Raw genomic sequence first — 20746 nt, 5'->3', positions numbered from 1 at the left:
TCTTCCTTGTCCATCTTGTGTTCCTCGCCCTCCATATCTCCTTTGTTGTCTTTGGGACTTAGCGGAGATGGTTTACTGCGTTGTCTCCATAGTGTTCCCCGTTGGTCAGTTGGAGACTGGTGGTCGTTTACACTGGTAGGCCTTGGTGGTATCGTGGTTGCTCTAATAAATACATTACTCTTCTTTAAAGCGTATGCTTTTACTAAAACAACACTGGTCAGGAACATGGGACGATATCCAGGAAAAGGTTATGACAAAAGATGATTTGGGCGTATTGCACTAACGTTAACTCAGTCCCTGAGGTAGCTCATTTCTTTTCACTTGAACTTAGGAATGCGGGAATGAAACTCGTACAAAAGCTTCAGACCCTGGGGGGTCATGGATTATAATTGAATTAGAGAAACTGTTAAAAAATAAACACAAGTATGTGACACACTACATTCATTTAAAGCTTGTAAAAATGTGCTCTGGAAAGATGGTAACTTGGTCCCTGTATCAAGAAACCTGTATCATTTCAAGGCACATTATCTTTTTTTCTGATTTACATCGAAACGGTGAGGTTAAGAGAAATGTGGTGAGACTAAACAACGGGCATATGTTGGGCATGGACAAACTGCTGTTTATTGAACCCATTTTAACCAACTTCAAAAAGGATTCTCAGGACTCCAATTTTGAGGTTGTCTGACAAGTAATGGTGAAAGTGCAAATGCCCCTTGTGGGAATAAGATTCTGTGCGACTCTTTGCCTTAGTCCCTCTTTTGTTTTCAGCTGGCTAGCAAGTGTACACCGTTATATCACTCCATACTTGTCCATGTTTTCCCTCTCTTGGAGGGAGGTTGGTTTGTGAGTTCTTCCCTGTCCTCCTTTAGTTCCTCACCCTGTCGTTGGTCAGGGAGACTGTTTGCCATTTACAGTGCTTACACTAACCTATAGGTTTACCTTCTTTTTATTTGTACACCAATAAAACAAAGCAAAAGGAACACAACCAAAAACATTACATGGCACAACAAAATAGTGAGAACAGAACGCAACACAAGAACCACAGTACTACACAACAATAACAATGAAATTATGCAGCACAAAGAACAACATAAAATATCACCACCACAACAAAATGAAATATTACAAATATACTTATCAAATATCACTGCCACAGTAAAATGAAACATTACAAATATCTACAAATATTATCATACATTACAGCCTCTACAAATATGGTTTCATACTACGGCTTTAAAACGTGTTTGCTAGTACTGCCTTATTTACCACCAAGGAAGGACATGTAATAACGCCAGTTAGAAAACTCTTTGGAATCAGACTCTACCTGCTCACTGTAATACGGCCCAATGCTACAATGTGTCACCCGGAATAATAAGACACCTGCCGTGTTTTGGCTCCTCGTGGACATCACTGGACTATTCATAATACTGAAGCACTTGGACAAACTACAGGCATTTCAGCGGACAACGTGTGCACGGGTGGATTCATGATTTTAATATGTAAAACGTTAAAAAAAACAAAGTCAGGCCTACCAGGGTTGCTCTTTCTACATAGCCTGATTGAGACGGAGAAATCAGTCTGCCCAGTTTTTAAGAAAATGGTCCAATTTAATGTCATGTTTAATATTAATATTTGGGACTCGGCATCTGGGCATCCCTTCAGTATTGTTTGTGGCCACGTTTTCTTTGATAGAATTAAACTGCAGTTCCTTACAGACATGCTTAACAACGTACTAATTGCCCAGTTTAAATATTTCCAGAGAAGTTAGCAGGCATCTGCCGCTGTTGCTGTAATGAGCCATGTTCAGTGAGTAGATCTGCTCCAATTAAATGTGGGGTTTACGCAGAACACAGCTAAGCACCGGAAGACAACGTTACAGTGTGCTAGTCATTAAACCTCTCTCCTCTTGCATGCAAATGAGCTATTTTCTAAGGCACCCCGTAAGGAATTAGATTGGAGGTGCTCCTGAGTTGTTGCTTTTCATGCTGAAAAAAACGGCATACATCTGCTCAAAGGGCGACATACCTAACACAAAAAGAAAGAGCCCGCTGTATTCTTCCGTTTACGTGAGTTTTCACCGGACTGCTTTATTATTCAATAAATTCAACTATATTTCCCAGCAGTTCGACATTACCGCACCGTCTGTCCAGCCACGGCTGGAAAAGGAAGAGAGCCATAAACCTTTCCGAACCACCTCGAAAACATGCCTCTTAAGGAAGCCACTTTGCGTCCTTATAAAAATCTGTCAGACCCATGCTGGGCTTTGATGGTCTCGGTGTGTGCTGAGAGGCGGTGGGGTCGGTTCACTGCAGCCCCACACGCAGGGCTAGATTAGCTCAGCTTCTTCCGAGCACAAGTAAAGATTTGAGGGGAATTTCTGCTTTTCATGTCACCTCTTCCTGTGCATCTGCTATTGTCCCCAGCGCTCTCGATGTTGGGCTTTGGGTTGTGCTTACCCTGTTTTTTCCAGGGCGCAGCGGCGGTTTCTCCGCTAAGGCGGAGGAGCGTCGCCCCACTGTTCTTCGAGCAGTTTGAAAAAGGAAAACTAAAATGATAATAACTATTGTTATTATCTTTTGAGTTTTCCTTCCTGCTTAGGGGCGGGGCAGGTGGGGCTGGGCTGGCAAGTGCAGGGGCCAGGAGTGAAAGTGTTAAGCACACTCTAAAATGCGCAAGACGGTTTGGCTGGCCCTCTTGGGCCGGCCAAACTGTCCTGCGCCCTTTGCATGTTCCCCACCAGGCTGTATTACACAGCCTGCTGGGGGGCATGCACAGTCTCCCTGTCCCCACACCAATCACAACGCTGCTGAAAGGCAGCGTTGTGATTGGCCAGGGGATTCTGGGAGGCTGTGTGCTTCCTGTTGCAGCGCGGAGAAGATGACGGAGATGAGGCGGCAGCTGGCGGCACCCAGGTAAGTCCTTTATTTGATTTTTTTATTCCCCCCACTCCCCCTACCACCTCAATTCAGTAGCAGCTGCTACTGAGTGTGACGAGTGTTGCATCTTTGACCTCGCACTAGCCTATTTTCTTGACATTCCCAGTTTTCCAACTTTTTCATCACACATTGAATAACAGCACAATAAAATGAGGAAGAGGGGGCGTCTTGTGAGTGAGGGGCTGTTCCTGCCTTGCTGCTGAGAGAAGTGTGTTTAGATCAAAAGCAAGCCTCAGTTGTGGTTAGATGATGGGAATGGAGTTTTTAATTTTACCCAAAATGTTTTGCAGCATTTCATAATGTACAGCCAGTTACAATTTGGCAATTGGCCACATGGAAGAAGGCTACCTACCCAGATGTTGTGTCAAGAAAATGCATTCTCACTCACAGCCTTTTAGCTATCTTCTGCTGCTATGACTTGACTATTTGGCCCAACGTTCAGCATCTCAAGTCTATGCGGCTCAACACTCAGAATCTCACAGTTTTGTCATCTGTTGTGAGTGCACACTTATATGGGTGTGGAGGTGATTTATGTTGCTTGGGGTCTGCTGTCGGCATGGTAGAGGACTAGTGTATGTGGCAGATATAAAGATAGATTGTCCACAAGCCTTGTGTGTGCATGGTTGCCCTATTAAATGGAGACATTCTTTTCTGCAAGTGACAATAGCAAACACCTGAAATCCTAAACTGCAGCTCATTTGCATTTCTCCAAATGATGCTAAACGTTTCTCCAGTTTATACTAAATATTTAGCTGCACACAAAATCACAGTATGTCTACTGTCAGGTGTCATTTGGTGTCCTCAGGGCAGGTGAGACCCAATAGATTTCTCTAAGTAGTGGTAGCAGAGAACCACGAGAGCCCCTACCGGTGGCTCTGGTTCCTTTCGAGTCGAAGGATATCAGGTTTTCTTAAGGTAGTTGTGAGCCCTCTCATGCCTGTAAATTGTTTGCTAAAGATTGACTTGGAACACATTACTTGGAAGAAAGTGGCACTCCGGCCACACCTGGAAATGTAGGGGCTGACTGAATGGGTCTGTGTGACCACTCGGTCCATGGCTGTCCGGGAGGGAAGTTAAGAGAGCCTGGAAGAATGGCCCAGGCAGATGCAAAGAAGGGGAAGGACATAGGACTTGGGAAACCAACCCCTGACGCTCTCGTGGTACCAGAGGATGGGGCACTGGAGAAGGTGGCTGGAGCTGACCTGAGAGGAGATTGCCTCCCTAGGAGACCTGTCTGAGCTTTCTGGATGGCAAGTTGAAGGGTGGCCCTCCAGGGAGGAGTTGTGCAAGGCACAGAGAAAATGCCCAACCCATGAAGGGCTTAGGTGGCCGGCTGAATCCCAGGCAGCTGGTGACACCTCTGGAGATCACCTAATTTACTGGAAGAACAACCTCTTTTTTTTGTGCAGATTTATATAGCGCGAACTCGACCCAAAGGTATTGGAGTGCTTTACATAAGTACCAGTTACGTTACCCAAGGACACATTAATTTGTTTGGTAGGCACGGGGAGATTAAGTTATTTGCCAAGAATCACAGGATGTGGAGTCGCCTCGAGGCTTGGTTTCCCCGCTCCAAGGTCGGCAGTCTAGCCATGAGACCACATCCTCTCCTCTCCTCCTTTACTGTGAGCCCAAGGCACATGAGCATGGGGTGGCACACATGGTGGTGGTCCCCCAATGCTATAGCGCCCTTCTACTGGGTCTGGCTCATGAGATACGCCTGGCAGGGCAAGACCTGTCCCAGGCTTTTCACCCACTTCTATTGGCTACAGATGACGACAGCCTTAGATGCTTACAGTAGAACTTGTCTCACCTGCCAAACCAATGGGAAGAAGCTTAAGGCCCACTTGAATCCCATGCCCGTCATTGGCACTCAATTTGAGAGGGTGGGCATCAACATTGTTGAGTCCCTGGACACCAAAACTGCCTTGGGCAACAGGTTTATCCTGGTTTTGGTGGTCTATGCTACCAGGTACCCAGAAGCCAGCCCTCTGAAGACCGTGACTGCACCTGCAGGGGCAGGGCCCTGCTGGGGATTTTTACCCAAGTGGGTTTCAACAAGGAAGTAGTGTCTGACAGGAGCACCAACTTCATATCTGCATACATGATATCCATGTGGGAGAAATGTGAGGTAACCTACAAGTTCTCCACACCTTACCATCCCCAGACTAATGGGTTCTTGACCCTCAAGTGGATGATTAAGGGCCCCCTGAGCCCTTGAGGCAGAATTTGGACATCCTCTTGACATGTCTGCTCTTTGCCTACCGGGAGGTATCACAGATTTAGCCCTTTTAAACTCCTCATTGGTCACTCTCTGAGGGGACCTCTCAGTTTGGTGAAGGAGGGTTGAGAACAATCCCCCAAGCAGCCCCCTCAGGATGTGGATAGCTACATTCCATGCTAACCCTCCCTCTACAACCAAATGCAGAAGTCCTGGAATAAGGCTTCAGATAACTTAGAAGCTAAGGAGGTAATAAAGCAGTGGCATGACCAAAAGGGCGCTCTGGTGGAGTGTCAACCTGGCTAGAAGGTGTGGGTGATGGAGCCAGTGGAGTGCAGGGCCCTCCAAGATCATCCAGCCGTATGAAATGATTGAGAAGAAGGTGGATGCCACATACCTGTGGACGTCAAGACGCCCAGAAAGCCCTCAAGGGTCCTGCACCTCAATCACCTCAAGCCCCACTATGAGAGGTTTGAGGTCACCATGCTGTTGGTGAAGGATGATGGCGCAGAGGAGGTGAGTAAACCTCTCCCATTCATGGACAAAGATGGGTCGGTGGAGGTGTCACCCTCTCTCCTACCCTGACCCCAGAGTAGCAGAGCAACTGCTGCCAGTTATTGGGGCAGTTTGCTTTTCAATTGTCCCTCCCCCCTCAGCTTACGCACCTGTGTACCTGTGACATTAACACTGGTGACAGTGCCCTTGTTTAGATCAAAATCTACAGGCTGTAGGACAAGGTAAGGGTCAGTATATCAATGAGGAGGTCTCCAACATGCTTGCGCTGGGAGTCCTTGGTCCAGCCCAGTGGTGCTGGTTGTAAAGGCCACCACACCAGAACTCCATTTCTGTGTGGACTACGAGGGGCTCAATTCAGTCACTAAGACTAATGCTCTTGAGTTGATGAGCTCTTTGATCGGTTGGGGGCTGCCAAGTTCCTCAGCACATTTGACATTACGTTTGGGTACTGGCATATAACCATAATTTGGAGGACAAAAGAGATGTCTGCCTTTTTTTACTCCAGAGAGCCACTCCCAGTTTAAAGGGATGCCCTTTGGCTCAAGTACGCTCCTGCCACCTTTCAGCGGGTGGTGAATCAGTTCCTTGCTGGGATGGAGGCCTTCGGTGCTGCTTTCCTGGTTGACATAGCTGTCTTCATTAGGAGCTGGAAGGACCTCCTGTGTCACCTCTAGGAGGTGCTTCATGCTCTGGAGCAAGCAGGCCTGACTGTCAAGGGCATCAAGTGCCAGATAAGGCCGGTGGTGTACTTGGGGCACCAGATGGGCGGGGTAAGTTGCAGCCCCTCCAGCCCATGATAGAAGACATCATGGCCTAGGAGAACCCCAAATCTCAGACAAAAGTCTGGGCCTTCCTGGGCTTCACTGATTTATTACAAAAGGTTTGTCAAGGGGTACTGCACCATTGTTGCTCCACTGGTTGAGCTGAGTTCAAAGAAGCAGCTCAAGAAGGTGATCTGGACAGAGACCCGTCGGAGAGCCTTTGATTCCCTCAATCAGTGAATGTGTACAGCCCCTGTACTCAAGGCCCCTCCCTTTTCCTATGAATCAATTGTGAAAAATGCTCAGAGCATGGCACAGGGGCAATGTTATCACAGTTAAATGAGGAGGACCTAGACCAAGCTGTAGCCTTCATTAGTTGGAGGTTACTTTCCCAGAGGTGGAGTACTATTGAAAGAGAAGCCTTTGCTGTGGTTTGGGCTCTGAACAAGCTGGGATCATACCTGTTTGGGACTCACTTCCGGGTTCAGACAAGCCATAAGCCTCTCAGATGGTTGATGCAGATGAGGAATAATATCCCAAATTGTTAAGGTGGTCCATCTCCATACAGGGAATGACGTTATGGTGGAACACCATCCTAGGTTACACCACGCCAATGTAGATGGTCTCTTCAGGTTTTTCTGCCTTAGTGATGAGAACTCGCAAGAGGTTGGGGCTACATGTAATAGCCCTATCAGACTTAGAGTGGTTTTGCCCCAAACCTGTTTCCTTCACCCCTCCTATTTTTCTTTCTGCTGATATCGTTTTTGTTGGCTCTGGGACTCTGCGCATTTTTCCACCGCTAACCAGTGCTGAAGTGGTTGTGCTGTCTCCCCTAAGCATGGTAGAATTGGCTTGTACTCAATTTGCAGATTTTATTCACTAATAAGTCCCTAGTAAAGTGGTACCTAATGTGCCCATAGCATATAAATTAAATGCTGCTAGTGGGCCTACAGCACTGATTGTGCCACCCACTTAAGTAGGCTTGCAAAACATGGTTCAGGCCTGCCATTGCAGCCTGTGTGAGCAGTTATAAACTGCAATTTTGACCTGGCAAAACAAAGCTTTTGCAGTGCCTAAACCTTATTTTACGTACATATCACTCCTAGGGTAGGCCCTAAGAATCCCAGAGAGCAGGTTATAGTGTATTTCAAAAGTTGGACATGTACTTTTACATTTTACATGGCCTGGTACTGAAAAACGCTTAAATTCGACAACTTCAAGGCCTACATCTCCCATAGGATAACAGTGGGTTTCCTTATTACATTTAATAAGTGAACACTTACAATTGGGAGCAGGTAGTGTAAGAAATTGGCTTACTGGTGAAACCATACTGAAGCTGCAACCACAATCCTTGTCAGGAGGAAGTCACAAGCAAATCCCAAAGTAACTTGTACTCAATCCTCTGGTAGTTTGACACAGAGCAATCAGGCTTAAATTAGAGGCTATGTGTAAAGTGTTTATACAGCACTGCAAACAGAAATAAATGGAACACATAACACAAGAAAAAATCAAACACCAACTTACAAAAGTAGAGACAAATTTAATAAATGAAACAAGAACAAAATCACAAAACTCAAATAAGAGGAACTGGAGATATCAAATTGTAAAGATTTAGGTGAAAATAGTGGCAAAAAAACCAAAGCTCCACTGCAGCTATCTGCTTGTGTGAGACCCAAAGAAAGTTCAGGTTAACCTTGACAGAGCCTGACCGAACCGGACTGGGAACTGAAACTGGCCCTGGCAAACTGCTCGGCCGGTCCCCCCTCCAGGGGGGAGGGGGTGCGGCTGAGCTGTCTGCTAGGGCCTGTTTCAGCCGATTTTGTTACAGGCGGCGATATTGCCAGCCCCCGATAACAAAAATGGCCTTCTAGGGGCCCAAAACCGGCCCCACCCTGGTGGCCCACCGGGGAAACGCCTGGTACCCACTACGGCCAGTCTGGCCCTGGGTCAGATAAAGGGACCAGGTTAATCCTGCTGAAAGAGTTACTTTCTCAGTCCAGTGCCAAGAAATCTGTTTGCAGTTGAAGGGGTCGATAAGAGCAGGGGAGCTTTGCAGGAGTCCATCAGAGTAGCACGAAGGACCTGCAGGGCATCACATACAGTTGTTGCTGTAGCGCAAAGATCCTGTTGGGGATGGCCGTGGAGCTTTATGTTCTGGTCACTGCGGATGTCGAGCTGTAGTGCGAAGCGTTGGTCTTCCTCAACTTAGTGTTGGTGGTTGGCGCTGGTCTGTTCGCAAAGAACCCAAACACTTCAGAGGAGCTCAACTGAATCACACCAAGGGTCCAGGACCTGAGGGGCACCACTTGGGATTGAGGAACTCACTCCAGCAAAGACCAGCGGGGCTCAGGCAGGTCCAAGTATCAGGTCAGCTGGGCAGTTAATGGGAGCCTCTGGAGCTTGTTATTTCCCTGTAGCACAGAACAGGAGACCAGCTGGCTGGCCCTTGGAATAGCTTTAACCTGGCATGAAAGGTGCAGGTCCAATCTTCCTTCTCAGCAAGCATAGCAGCATGTAACAGAGCAGTAGAGTATCGGAGCAGCAGAGTGGCAGTCCTTCCGGCAGCGAAGCAGCACAGCAGTCCTTCTTCTATAGTATCCACAAGTCCAGGAATGTACTGAAGAGTTGGTGTCTGAGGTCCAATATTTATACCTGGTGCCTCCTTTGAAGTGGGATAAGCTTCTAGAGGTTATTCCTTTGAAGTGTACAGGATTCCTGCCTCCACTGCTCTGGCTCCAGACTAACTACAGGGGTGTAGTTAGGCATCCCACGGGTGACTTATATGTACTAAAAAAGAAGGTTTGAGCCTTGCAAAAGGTTTATTGGCAGTTTAAATCTGCACACACAGGCAGCAATGGCAGGTCTGAAACATGTTTAAAGGGGTACCTAAGTGGGTGGCAATCTAAGTGCTGCAGGCCCACTAGTAGCCCTAAGGACAGCAAAAATGAGATCAGCAGAAATGGAGGATGAAACAAAAAGGTTTGGGAGAAGACAACCATAAGGCTGATAGCTCTAACAGGTCAATAAGTCAAGTGTGGTGTCTAAAGAATTGTATTCAAAATCCCTTTTTAATGGTAAAGTCGGTTTTTAAATCAGAATTCTGAAAATGACACTTTTAGAAAGTTAACATTTTCTTGTCCTAACCATTTGGTGCCTGCAGCCTCTCCCTCGGTCACGTGACTAGATGTAGCTGGCAGTTGATCTTTGAGTATTGTTCCCAGACAGTGAGACAAAGGGAGGCGAGGTGTTGTCAGGATTGGCCACTCTGACTTAACGGGTAGAGGTGTTGTCACCTATTACACTTGCACATTACAAAGGCTCTACCTTAACACACTCGCATAGGGTTATCACCAATCTTTTGTGTCCCCCGACAAGCTGGGGCCAGGGCAGGGAGGAAGTGGATGCCTGACACCTCAGGGAGTTGGAAACCTCCAGAACCTTCTCCTAGATCAAAGTGGCCACCAGGTATAAATATTGGACCCTTAGACCCAATTATTCAGTACAAATCTGGAACTGTAAAAGACTCGGAAGAAGGACTGCTGTGCTGCTTTACTGCAAGTAGAAGTGCCACTCTGCTGCCCTACTGTGCTGCCATGTGGCCTTCCTGCTGAGTGATGACTGGACCCACTTCTTGAACGCAAGCCCACAAGAGTGACAACCATGAACCTAGCACCTGGACTCTACCAGCTATGGGTCCTGCCTTCCCAAGTGGTGCCACCCCAGTCCTGGAGCCCTGGAAGAATTCTTAAATGTGCTCTGCCAGCCCTGCTGTGGTCCCAGCAGAAGCGACAGAGTGGCACATCGCCTCACAAAACTTCGCATTGGAACAACTCCGTGACTCATCCCAGATGCAGGAATTCACATTTCAGCCCGCAGCTAATCAGATCCAGCGCTGTGCGACACAACCTTGGTGCAGTCCTGCGCATCGCAAGCACCTCATCGACCGCATCCTTGCTGGTCACACAGGACGATGCATCGCTGCTGCTGCTGCTGTGCAATGCATCCTCAACTCTTGACTCTACATATCTCCACAAGCAGGAGTGAAGGTACTTTGTTGATCAGGCCTAACTGGGTCGCTGTAGCCGGCCCAAACTCCATCGCAGTCGGCCTGAACTTGTGACTTTGTCCTGGTCTAGTGCGACCAGATAACCAACATTTTGCGCTATGTGCTCTTTGGCACTATTTTAACTTTAAATCTTTAAATTTGCATATCTCTGGTTCTACGGATTGGATTTTTGTCATTTTGATCTTAAACTATTTATTAACAATTACTCTATGTTTCTAAAGTGGTGTGGAAATTCTCTTGGGTTGTGTTTCACTTTATTATTGCCTGAATTGCTGCAGAAATACTTTACACACTGCCTCTGAATGCTCTGTGCCATGCTGCATGAGGGTTGAGCACAGGTTAATTCAGGTTAATTTATGGTGTGCTTGTGACTTCACCCTGACAAGGATTGTGGTTTCACCCCACTCAACAAGTAACCCACTTTCCTATAATGGGCATCTTTATGAATAAGGTTTTTAAGCATTTAAATTTCATTGAGTTCTGAGGAATTGTAGTGCAACCAATGTGTGGCCATGGCACCATTAGGTTCCTATTGAAATGTATATAATGATGAATTATTTTGTTTCTTCTGTTTGTATGTACATATAAATTATATAATTATGCTTCGGGTCTGATATTTCTGTCTTGTATATCAATTTTTAAAAAAGGAAAGTGAAATGCATTCTGAGTCACATTGGTAAACACTTTTGAGTATTGTAAGTTTTGACACATGAATCTAATGTCATTCAAAAATATGTTGCAGGTATGATGCATAGAGGGCACATATTTTTGTGTGTATTTTAGTGCCCAGAGAGAGAAGACTGAATACCTCGCTTTGAGTCAGGGTTCAGTGAGGATCCTATATTAAGGAAAGTAGCATAAGAGACCTCTGATAATGATATTGCGAGTCACCAAGGAGTTCTGTGACCATATGGAGGAACAAGCCGAAAACAGTTCACTTTATAATGTTATAGAAGGCTGAGGATGCTTGCAATATCTTGTTAATGCATGGAAGAGGTTATTCTGTTACCTATAATACAGTCACAGCGTCCCCTATCCCACAAATGGCTTAATTCCATAGGGGCAATTCAGATGTTGGTCGGAAAGCCTCCAACTACTGACCGACATCTCTGGTTTGACTTCTGACGCCGTCTTACAATTACGGCAGTCGGAGTTCAAACTGGCTGGTCAATTGGGCTGACTTCTGATGGGCTTGAGAAGCCTGTCTGCCAGTCGGAAGGGGCACATTATCCTTTGTGGAAGGTGTTTCCGCCTTCAGGATTATGATGGCACTTTCTGAGAGCAAATCCATGTCAACCTTTCCGACATGGATTTACTGTCAGAAAGTGCCTTTGGGGGACCCTAGTCCCCTTCCCCCTTGGCCCTCCGATTGGGAGCTTGGGGGGCACCTATGGTGCAGGGATTTACAGAGGCTCCCATTTCTCTATGGGAGCTTGTGCTACGGCTGGTTTACAGCCGCAGCACAAGCTCCCATAGAGAAATGGGAGTTTACGACCTCTCCATGTGCAGTCGCATTGTAATTGTGGTGTTAGGAGTGCCGACCAGAGGTTTAGTGTAAGTTAGGTTAAAAAATGCTGTGGCTTATACTGTGTAAGAACATGCTGAGTTTCTTTCTTGTCTTCACCAATCTATATCATGAAAAAAGTATATTGCCATAAATACTTCCTGTTTGCAAATCACTTTTTCAAGAAATATATCAGCAGGGAGAAAAGTCAGTTCCAATTCCCCCTGTTAAAACTGCAATCTAAATTAGGATTGTGGACTTCCTTTCTCCTTGGTTACTTGATCTGGCAGCAGGCATTATGACGTCACAACTCAACTATAATAACTTATTACGTTGAGCAGCTTGCCTATAATAAGGAAATTAGTGACTGGCTTTTAAGCAGGGATTGCAGGCACCCATGTATACAAGAGATAAATTAACCTGTGCCGTACATTATACGGATATTGCAAGTCATAGAGGAGTTTCAAAACCATATAGAGGAACGAGGCCAAAAGTTACACTGTCACCTTTCCCAAAAACCACTTAGAACCTCTGTGTGTAGCTCTTTCATATGAAAAATAGAGCATGTTTGCAAACATGAAGTATAGAAGTAGTACCTCGAGCGTAAAATTAAACACATTAAAAACCTATTCGAATTTTGTTGCAAAAAAATATTAGAAACAGTTCAATACAAGTCAGTTTAAAAAAACAAAAAAACTTCAGTAGCTCAGAATTTGTAGAACCATGCAGAAATAAGTTTTTCTTAATTATTTTAGGAATACCAAAAATAAATCATGTTCTTTATGGTAATCACTGTAAGCTAGAAAATAGAGCGGAAGAAAGAAAAGCAACGTTTCGTTTTTTTTTGCTTAAAACAGCTGCTCAATGACCTGCCTTTCACTCAGGCATTGTGATGTCAGAATTTGACTGCCATAACTTATTACAGTTGAGTTCTGACATCTTTTCTTTATAATCGGCGCCTAGGTGCATCACAAGTCGCCTATAATATAAGGGATAAAGTAATCCCTGCTTTACATAATAATATTGCAAGTCACCGAGGAGTTCCATAAACATATAGAAAATGAGGCCAAAGGCCAAGTTCCTTAGTGCGGTTATAGAACTCTGAGGTGGCTTGCAATATCCTCAGCATTTATGCCAGGCGGTACTTTATTCCATATAATACATGGTCACACCATCACCATACCCATGAACCACTTAAAACCTTGGTGTGTAGTTTTTTCATATGAAAGAGCGGGCATGTTTGCAAACATGAAGAATAAAAATAAAATCTCTAGTGCAAAATTAAACACATCAAAAACCTGTTAGATATTTGATGCAAACGGGTATTAGAAACAGTTCAATGCAAGTAGCTCAGTATCTGTTCAAACATGTAGAAACATTCTAGCTTTTCCCTAAGGAGTGGGAAAATATACACATTGTCATTGTAAGCTATTAAAATAAAGCAGAAGAAAGAGCTGCAACATATATTTTTCATTTCATTGAACAGCTGCTTTAATTGTGCTCCTTGACCTGACCTGCTTTGCATCTCGGCGGCTGGCTCTGGAATCGGGCATTTTGATGTCAGAACTCGACTGTAATAATGTATAATAGTAAAAGTTTTGATGTCTTTCCTTTATAAACGCATCACTAGTCACCGTGCATTTATGACCGGAATACAAAATCCCATGTATTATAAGCAGAACATTACAAAATTTGTACAAAAAGGCAGTAGCTGATGCATCGATAATATTATTGTAGAAGTGGTTCAAGATTACTGCCAAACATACATAGTTTAGAACATCATATAAAGGGGTTATTGCACAGCAGTGACGTGCAAAGAAATGTTATGTCAATGCTGCATTGTGACGGAGTGCTTCATCTGATTATTAGAGATCGACGAACGAAAAACGTGCATCTAAAGTGATAGTCTGTTTAACAAGTTAACAAAAATGACCCGTGAAAATCAAATAAAATGTAATCAGCTATATCGCATGACAAGCATTTGCAATGCAATCGGTCTTGCATTTGTGAATGTTTTTTACACATTTTTTGTGGAGCTATCTTGTAATCACAATTGCAGGAAATAAAATGGAAAAAGTGGGGATTTGTCGGAGGGCTGGTGAGGGCACTTTTTGTCCCAGGCAGTGCTTAATTTGTGCCGGTGCTTTCCGGTGCTTAGCACCGGCACTTAATTATCAGGGCCGGGTCTATGCATCTGCTGCGCACGTTCACAATGATGGTTTTTAAAATGTACCAGGCTTTACTGTATTCAGTGCAGCCACAGGCTAGCAGCGTGTTTTTCACGTATCCCGCTCCCGCCGAGTGTGAGTCAGTGTCATGGCGTTTAGTGTTGCGACTCACTTCTTAATCACTTAGCCTGCAGCCCTGCCCATGTCCAGGAGAATAGTCAAATTAATAATAAATATATATATGTCATGGCGGCCGCGGGCCCTCGCGCCTCTTCTTCTCAGTTCAGTCATTGCAGTGTTGACAGTTTGCCACTTGCCTGTGGGCGGGCCGCGGAACACACACACACACACACACACTGATTTATTTGGGCGGGCCATGCTGGAGGTTCTGATTGGGTAGTGGCTGTGCGCGCGGTAGCATGCGCAGATTTGTTTCACTTTGCCATCAGTTACCACGCCCCAGCATAACCACTGCAGCTCCCCATGAGTCATCGTCAACGTTGTCAGCCCTGCCGGTCCCGGCCCGACCCCACCGGACCGATGATGACGTTAAGGGTAGAGCTGGGCAGCCTGTGCAGGAATCGATCAACTGGCAGCCAGTAGTACTACAGTACTGATGGTCTGGTAGCAAGTAGGCAGCACCAGGCCGCCGCGGCCTAATCAATCGAATTAATTAAAGCAAAGGCACAAGGCAGTGCAGTGCAGCCAGTGTGTCTCCCTGCCGGCCGGCCCACCACGAGAGACAGTAAGTGGATTCCTCACTGTTTTCATTACAAACTTTATTTACATAAGTGTATGTGTGCATTCTCGAACTCTCCGATGATTATGTGCAGCAACGCCGCTGCACCACGTTTACAGCACATCTCCAAACTTCATACGCCTCACCCCACACTTCTCTGGTAAGACAACCTATGTCTAACAAGCGCGGCGTGACCTTGCCAGGAGTTGGAAGCCCTATGTACATACTACAATGTAATACAATACACACACACGCACTCATGTATGTGCACACAAGCACAAACATACACGCCCACAGTCATGAAAAGCCACACACAAACATGCTTTCACACATGTGCATGCATGATGCACACATACGCACTCACGGTCACAGGCACATCAGCACACACACACAGGCACTCACTAATGCACTTACTCTGCCATATTATCAAATTTGCAGGGACCATCAGCAAGACAGGGGCCCCTTTGATTTACTGCACAAAAGGGGTTTCCAGGGACTTCGCAGCCACTGCGGCCCTAGGGATCTGAGTTTACACATCCATGCCAGAGAGGCCTAACTCTTAATCAACTTCCATTGCTCCTGGGCCCCTCTGCCTGCAATTTTTCAGTCTTAGTGCTGATTTAGCCCCTGCCCGGCCCCTGCCCTGGGCCTGAAGTATCCTCCAGGCTCCCGCTCCCCTAAACAGTTTACTGCTTCGAAATGGCTAAATCCCTGCAGTTTAACCTTCACAAATGAAAACACAATTGATTGCGTTCTGAGATTGTGCAGCGGTGCATCACAAGTTGCCACATCACCACCTGGGGTCAGGCCAGGGAAGCCGCATTTTAAGTGTTTTTAGATGGAGTAAGATGGAACTTGAAACTTTGGAAACCTCGCTTTCTAATGACAGATTTAGCACAGGACGCATGATCTGGGGCCACCCTACCTTATTCTAAATATCCGATTCCTTGGTGGCAAGCAGAATTTCTATTTTAATGGTTTATAACTTCAAGAAGTTATTAGTGATCTATATATGAGATCTGGTCAAGAAATATATTTTTTGTCCTTTAGTTACCTTCCCTTACTCACTCTCTATGCCTCACTGTCTGACTCTCTCCATTCTCTGCATGTTTCTCTCTCTATTTCTCTATACATCCCTCTATTCCCCACCGGATTCCTCCCGCCTTCCTCTCTCCTTCTTATTCACTGACTCTCTCTTTTCTCTACCTCTCTCGCTGTACATATTTCTTTTTTTTGTAGTAGTAGTTTTACATACCGTGGACCAGTCCCCCAAAGTACCATAATATGAGTATCTATCAAAGATTCTCTTTCTTCTATTGTCCCTCTGCTTTACATTCTTCTTACACTGGTGCCCCTCTCATACTCCATACATGTGCTCTGATTGTGCACTGTCTTCTCCGATCCCATCCCTGGTAGCTAACGTTTCCTTTAATCTTTATTGGCTTGAGTGGTTGGTTCTGGACCTTGTTGTGTCTCAAGGCAGACTCTCTTTCGTCTCAGGAAAACATGCTGAGCTAAAAATTGCTCGCACACTTGAGTAGAGGTATTTATTCCTAACTCTTGTCCAGTAAGGCTGTGGCAGCCCTCGATCTGAGTAACCAGCAGTTTCTTGCCGGGGAAGGCTGCCAAAAAACAAAACTGGTTCCTCACCACGTCTGGCCTGCAAAGGGGTTAATTTTCTGTGCTTCTTTCCTCAGCTCAGTGTCACCCCGACTGTCTGTTGCTACGATGGTAGTGGTGTACTTGAAGGGGATGGCTGGATAATTATTACAATTTCGAGCCTCCGAGTTCTCACTAGCCTTCTGTGTACCATTTCGATGTTTGCAGTTTGCGTGTGAAGTATAAAAATAAATAAAAGTCATCGCTCCATTCGTGAATGGCATATTCTGTGTATCTGTAATGTTGTTATGTGGAGAAATTATCTACGTTAGTCTGTAAAAAGAACAAAAACATTAGCAAGGCTTGTGATTAGGTCATAATGCTTGAGAGTGCATTCCTCTGCCCTGCCTATAAGTGCAGATTAATCCACAGCCAGTAATGGCATTACATTGAAGTGTCTTTTTTCCTGTTTGTGATCTGACATTAGTGGATGGATTTCAACAATCTTTAAGGCCCTGCCATAAGCAGTGTCTGGGTGCGTTCCGTTCACTTGTGATTCAGAAGTGCTCCAGCGCCTACAAGTGCAGCCAGTTTGTTAAGTGAGACTGTAGTTAGCTCTGGTGCCTTTGTGCACCACTTCTAATATACCTGGAAGTGTAGCCTTAGTGAGTTTCTGAACTCCCGGCTTTAATTTCTAACAGTGCAGCTACTCTTTCTAGTGCCTACTATTACCCCTATATCTACTGTATGGCAATGTTTGGCTTTGTGTTAACCCTATGAGCGCCGGCACATTCTGGGTATATATGAATATAAGTACTAGTGAGTGTGGAGCCTAAACCTAGATGGGAAGTTGGTGCCCGTGACGGCGATAGAAAGGTAGATTACATATGCTTTCCCAGTGCTTAATTTAAACTGCCTGTTGCAGGTGGGGCCCACCAGCACTTTTTTTGGGGGGACCGCTACATATTTTTCTTAATCAGACTTTCACCCAAAGCAGAGAGACAAAAACATAAAAAGGGGGAAGAAAGAGGAAGAGAAATATGGGAAAACAGTGACACAGAAAGAAAGCAGTAGCGAAAAAGAATGTGCACGAGCTAAGGGAAAGGGCTGACAGGAGCTGCTCAATGGAGATCTACATGAAGTGCTGACATTCTGTGAAACAAAGAGATAGACCTTTCAAGTGGGGATAGCATTTAATCCTGACCTAAAAAAGTTAAAAGGCATCTCCTTTTCAACATTGTCTCTCTTACATTCCTTTGGGATAGGGACTGTAGAGCCCCCACTACTTGCTACTGTCATGCTGCTTCACTTCAGACACCGTCTTGCATGGAAGCTCCCATATTGCATCTGTCAGGCTCCACTAAATGAACTTTTGCCACCATGTGCTAGTTTTCTGGTACTTGAGAGTCAGAAGTGACAGTTGAGGATGTGGGTGGGGCATCTAGAGTAAGTGGGTGGAGCCACTGGTAGAAGAGGGTGGAGCCGAAGGGAAGTGGGTGTGGCCTCCTAAAAAAACTGAGCACCTGCACTTCATATTTTACAAATTAAGCACTGGTCCTAGGAATAGTTCAGTTTATTTCCCTCCATGTCCCGGATAAAATGTGTCTCTTGCAAAAGTACTATGGATGGATCATACTGTTGTAAAGTTAGAAGAGCAGAGGCCCTTTCATGCGTATTATTCAAGCCATTTACATTGTGGCTAATTATAACTAATTCCATCTCGGTTTCTTTATTTTTGTCCAACTTGTCCCAAACATTCTAAATAACTCCGAGCAGGAAATATTAAAAACCCGAACTCAACTCTCCTCAGTTCGAGATTGTTTCCTTTAGCGGTACCCAAGCTTTTTTCCCAATGCTGTGCTGTCTCCATTAGCCCAACTCACCCCTTCACCAACCCCACCCCACTCATTCCCCGCCCCTGAATCCAGCGTGCCCACCTCTCCCACCCCTTCAGCTTCTAGCACCCATCAGTTAAGAGCTGTGTATCCTCTGTTCATATGGTGTGTTCTTTCTGCACCGTTGGTGGCCCAAAGCTATCAGTTCTCAGTGCTAGATCTTCCACCCCTCTGAGACAATAAATTATCTGCATCAGCTGGTTTAGTAAAGACATAAAATCTATCCCCCACAAAACTTGGCAGGATATAACATTTGTGATTGTGCGCCTTTTCCTCTGAAAGTTTCAGATAGATGCTTTCATTCATATCATCTTCTAGAAGTTTTGTACGCCACATCTGGAAACATTTTAAAGGAGAGATTGGTTCACACTTTTTTCGATTTCTGCTGGATAGCTATTATGAGGATCTCTTCCCGAAATTCTAAAATCTTGGAAATAGACCATGATGGTCCGAGGTTGTGAACCTTCCTTCAGAGTGGTTGCAGGAACTCTTTGTACTCTTGCAATAGAGAGATCAGGGTTTGAGACAATCAAAACATGTTTGGATAAGAGTTTAGCAGCTTCCTCCAGCAGATCTTTATTTTGGCCAAGATTTTCCACCACCCACGAGTCTTAAATACGCTCCTATGGATCTTTTTACTGGATTCTCTAATTTGTCTTTTACTTGCTGCATATCTTTAAGGAGCCAGGATGTAGTTTCAGGTTGGGATTGTTGTGCATCCTCCAGGTTAGATATCCGTTGTACCGCTTAGGTGCACCTGGCATTAAGGGTTTGTTAAACTCTTTCTATTGAATCCAGCTTGCTCTTGATTTTTCAGGAATTTCCTTATATGCCATTTTCATTCCCTGGATCTACACCAATAGCAGTTTGTGGACCACATAGAGTGAAGCAGTTGACCCTTCAGTCTTCTGATAGTTGTTAGAGTTCCACTTTCTTTGATGCCTACTCTGATGTTAGTTCCTCTACATCCCTGTCTGATTTTTCAAGATGTGAAGTCAGATTCTGAGCTTTTTGCTGGTCAGTGGTTGAGGGTGGTAAACTCAGGGGCTTAGGCTCCTTTCCATAATCTTTCAGGATGCAGTCTAGTACCACTAAACTGGTTGGGTGTCCCATTACAGTTTGTTCCTCCCTCTTCATCCCTGGACCAACCTTCTTGGGTGGCAGTTCGAGCTGGACAGTTCCATTGTAGCAGGTTCAAGGTTGATTTGCATATAGCTTGATCCAAACTGAGGGGACATGGTGGAGAAATAAAAATGGTTTGGGGTGCGAACAGAGTAATTACCAGTGGCTGAGATTAATGAAAGCATTGCATCCATCACTTTTTTGTATATTTTAGTGTGTTACCCTAAGTGGGACGGGTATACCCAGACATAAGTCCAGTGCACACTGTGTCACTGGAACCAAGCTGTACCTGGCTGATGAGCCCATAAATAGGGCGAAACCATCACTGGGTTGCTTGTGTTCCAGTTCAGGTAGGACCTAGCTTGGCAGTTCGGGATGGACTGTTTCCATTGGAGCAGGGTCAAGACTGATTTGCATATATCTGGGTTGAAACTGAGGTGACATGATGCATAACACAATAATGGATTGGGATGGAGTCAGAGTGATTACCAGTGGCTTTGATTAATTCAAGCAGTCCATCTATCAATTTTTGTAATATTCCACATTTTAGCACGTCTTACCTCATTTTCAAACCTGGCAAGGGAAGCATGGTTTTGATATACAAAGAGAGTCAGTGTTTGTGGATATGAATGCTGTCTTCTTTCCAAGACCCTTTGGAGGAAATGTTCCAGACACTAGCATGTTAGATAGGTTTCTGCTGAAACTAATTAATTGCTGTCACTTGACATTCGCACAGTGACTTGTATTGGGCAAAAATGTATATATACTTGATCAAAATTTGCCTGTTAAATTGCACTGCTCCAACTGACCATTTTTCTAGTGTAAACCCCAGTCAATTTAAAAAGCAATTGTCTTTGATATTTTTGGATTGCTGAGAGCTGTTTAGCATTAAACGCTGTTTGGACCTGGGTGTCCCTAAGTGTAGTGTTCAGTTTTTAACACCTGCTATCTTAGAGTGTTGGAGATCATGATTCCGTGCCTTCAAAGCAATATGCCACATGGGCTATAGACAGACTTGCACATTGTCTGTGTGCCCAATGTTGTGGTGTGCTTGTCTACAACGTATGGGTCCTTTCAGAGGAGGAAGCTTTCTTGATGGTATTGTGTTGAATTATATTGGTATTTGTGTTGCATTTTCATATCCCTTGGGGGGAAAAAAAACACTTTCTGGGTAATAAAGTAAGACTTTTTCCATTTATATTATTATGTATAGCTCTTC

At 45.0% G+C, this 20746-nt stretch overlaps 1 protein-coding gene across 2 annotated transcripts in view; it reads left to right on the top strand.

Annotated features, from left to right (window-relative positions):
• Positions 1-20746, top strand: part of KLHL32 (kelch like family member 32) — an 816038-nt gene that overhangs the window by 545767 nt on the left and 249525 nt on the right. The gene's annotated exons all lie outside the window — the stretch shown is intronic.

The sequence above is a fragment of the Triturus cristatus genome, chromosome 6 (genome assembly GCF_964204655.1).
Source record: "Triturus cristatus chromosome 6, aTriCri1.1, whole genome shotgun sequence".
Lineage (NCBI taxonomy): Eukaryota > Metazoa > Chordata > Amphibia > Caudata > Salamandridae > Triturus > Triturus cristatus.
This window is presented reverse-complemented; position numbering and strand designations above follow the sequence as displayed.